At 41.8% G+C, this 3,635-nt stretch overlaps 1 pseudogene; it reads left to right on the forward strand.

The window, feature by feature from the left end:
* Nucleotides 1–908: 908 nt before the first annotated feature.
* Nucleotides 909–2,540, forward strand: LOC141410193 (putative elongation factor 1-alpha-like 3; annotated as a pseudogene).
* Nucleotides 2,541–3,635: the final 1,095 nt, after the last annotated feature.

A 3,635-nucleotide genomic window follows, 5' to 3' on the forward strand; every position in this document is an offset into this window, starting at 1 on the left:
GAGTGTGATTTGCGTAAATTGCTTTAACAGCCAGATATTAAAAGCAAACATTGGTCTTTCTTATTCCTGTGTTTCTGACTTTTCTCTTTATCCAAGTGCACCTGGCAATTCACCCAAATCACGAGGTATTACCTAGGTCGTATTTATGAAGTCAGTGCGGGTAAACACAGCTGATCACTGGCCACCAGTTTTCCTTCCTTGCTGGGTCCTTTTGTTTCCCTTTTCAAGATTAGCTTCCAACTTCCTAACTTTAGTGGCTCCTTCTGGAAGACCATGTGGAGTGGGATGTCAGGCAGCAAATGCAGGACCTCTCCAGATCTTGAAAAACAAACAGGAAAGATGGTTTCTAGAATAATATTGCTCCTTGTTTCTCCAAGCTCCTGCTTGTGAAGCTTAATCCTTTTTTGTTTGTTTCTGAATAGTTTATGGAAATGGACGGTTTCTGTTTTTCCTCTAATGAGGACACACACATGCATGCACAGTCTCACACACACACACACACACACACCTTCCTGCAGAAAACATTTTGTTTGTTTGTTTCTTCTTAGAATAGAAAAGAGGAGGTGACAAGAGAAGTTGTTTTGTTTTATAGCACACGTTCTTTTAAGGTTAAAATATCTGATGTATTGGCTTTCAAAATTCATGTATATTTTTACATACTGAAAGTACTGTATTGCACATTTAATTGGTGAATTATATCTCAATAAAGCTATTTTAAAATCATACGGTATCAGAATATTAGGTGTAAGTCATTTTTTTCTAAAAGATAAATATCAAGTACAAGTAAAAGAGGTCAGAAAAGAAGTTAAGCTGCTTTCCAAAGCAGTGTTTAGCTTTTCCTCAGCTACAGGAACACAGGTGTTGCTGCCAGAACACAGGTGTTGTGAAATCCACCCCTAAAAGCCAAAATGGGAAAGGAAAAGACTCACATCAACATTGTCGTCATTGGGCTTGTAGATTTGGTCAAGTCCACCCCTACTGATCTAAACATTTGGTGGGACTGACAAGAGACCCTCTGCAAAATGTGAGGAGGAGGCTACCGAGATGGGAAAGGGCTCCTGGGTCTTGTATAAACAGAAAGCTGAGTGTGAACAAGGTATCACAAGTGATATCTCTCTGTGGAAATTTGAGGCCAGCAAGTGCTATGTGACCATCATGAGACTTTATCAAAAACATGATTACAGGCACATCCCAGGTAGAATGCACTGTCTTGATTGTTGCTGCTGATATTGGTGAATTTGAAGTTGCCATCTCTAAGAATGGGCAGACCCCTGAGCACACCCTTCTGGCTTGCATGCCAGATGTGTGACAAGAAATTGTTGTCATTTACAAAATATATTTCACTGAGCCACCCTATAGCAGAAGAGACACGAGGGAATTGCTAAGGAAGTCGGCACTTACATTAAGAAAATGGGGGCCGGGCGCAGAGGCTCACGCCTGCAATCCCAGCACTTTGGGAGGCCGAGGTGGGTGGATCATGAGGTCAGGAGATCGAGACCATCCTGGCTAACATGGTGAAACCCCATCTCTACTAAAAATACAAAAACTGAGCCGGGTGTGGTGGCGGGCGCCTGTGGTCCCAGCTACTAGGGAGGCTGAGGCAGGAGAATGGCGTGAACCTGGGAGGCGGAGCTTGCAGTGAGCCCAGATTGCGCCACTGCACTCCAGCCTGGGCGACAGAGCGAGACTCCACCTCAAAAAAAGAAAAAAGAAAATGAGCAACAGCCCTGACACTGCAGCATTTGTGCCAATTTCTGGTTGGGATGGTGGCAACATGCTGGAGCCATGTGATCACAGGCCTTGGTTTAAGGGATAGAAAGTTTAGGATAAAGATGGCAATGCTGCTTGAAGCTCTGGACTCCATCCTACCACCAACTCATCTAATTGACAAGCCCTTGCTTCTGCCCCTCCAGGATGTCTACGAAATTTGGGATATTGGCACTATCCCTGTGGGCCAAGTGGACACTGGGGTTCTCAAACCTGTATCGTGCACACTCTGCTCCAGTCAACATTACAACTGAAGTAATGTCTGTTAAAATGCACCATGAAGCTTTGAGTGAGCTCCTCCTGGAGACAATGTGGGCTTTAATGTCAAGAACGTGTCTGTCAAAGCTGTTCGTTGTGGCAACATCGCTGATGAAAGCAAAACCACCTACCTGTAGAAGCAGCAGGGTTCACTGCTTGGGTGATTATCCTGCATCCTCCAGAGCGAATCACACTGGCTGTGTATGCCCCATACTGGATTGTCACATGGCTCACACTGCTTGCAAGTTTGCTGAGCTGAAGGAAAAGGTTGACCAATGTTCTTGTAAGAAGCTGGAAGATGGTCCTTAAATTCTCGAAATTGGGTGATGATAACTATCGTTGATATGGTTCCTGTCAGGCCCAGGTGTGCTGAGAGCTTCTCTGACTATGCTCCTCCAGGTCATTTTGCTGTTCATGATATGCGATAGACAGTTGCTGAAGGTGTCTTTAGAGCAGTGGCTGCTGGAGCTGGCAAAGTCACTGAATCTGCCGGGGAAGTTCAAAAGGCTAAATGAACAGTATCTTTAATACTTTTCACTCAATTTTTTTTTTTTTTTTTTTTGAGATGGGGTCTTGCTCTGTCACCCAGGCTGGAGTGCAGTGGCACCATCATGGCTCACTGCAGCCTCAACCTCCTGGGCTCAGGTGATCCTCCCATCTCAGCCTCCCAAATAGCTGGGACCACAAACCTGTGCCATCACACCAATCTTTTTTTTTTTTTTTTTTTGGAGATGAGGTCTTGTTATGTTGCCCAGGATAGTCTCGAACTCCTGAGCTCAAGTGATCCTCTCACGTCGGCACCCTAGTCTTAATCAATGGTGGAAGAACAATCTCAGAAGTGTTCGTTTCAATCAGTCATTTAAGTTTAACAGTAAAAGACTGGTTAATAATGCATCATAAAACTTCAGAAGGAAAGAATGTTTTGCAGACCATTTTGTTTTTGTTTTCATGTGGCAGTTTTATTAGTTCTTAAAATCGTTACTTTTTAACGGAAACACCTTGACCAAAAATCTATCACAGAATTTTGAGACCTATTAAAACAAAGTTTAATGAGAAAAAAAGTTATAGCAGAATAATCAACTTAGAATGGAACATTTTGTCACCAGCTGATGATAAGTAACTACATCGCTGAAGAAGTTTACATCATATTCAGTAGTGAATCTAATATTATAGATGGAATACTACCAATAAAAATATTTTACTCTTTTGAAAAATCTGTCAACTGTAATACATATAATGGGCATTGTACATCCATCTGCAATTAAAATATGTTCATGTAAATTCTTTTGAATAAAATTTATATGGCATCACTTCCTAAAAAGCTTTTTCAGCATTCTATTTTCCTTTTAATACATCATATGGGAGTAAATTTCAAAATCTCTTAATCTTTGTCCTGTTCTGTTTGTTTCTCCTTACAAATTTGTGGTGACCTCAAAGTCTTCCTAAGCATTGGGAAATGCTTCTTTTCAACAGGATGGTTTAAAACTAAGTTTGCTAAATAACGTGATTGCCATCACACCATTAGCACCAACACCCATAGCAGACATCACTAATTAAAGAAGTAATTTCTCCTGCAGAGTATAGATTAGACTCAGCTGTGGAGCTCCAGA

Source organism: Macaca fascicularis, chromosome 4, assembly GCF_037993035.2.
Source record: "Macaca fascicularis isolate 582-1 chromosome 4, T2T-MFA8v1.1".
Lineage (NCBI taxonomy): Eukaryota > Metazoa > Chordata > Mammalia > Primates > Cercopithecidae > Macaca > Macaca fascicularis.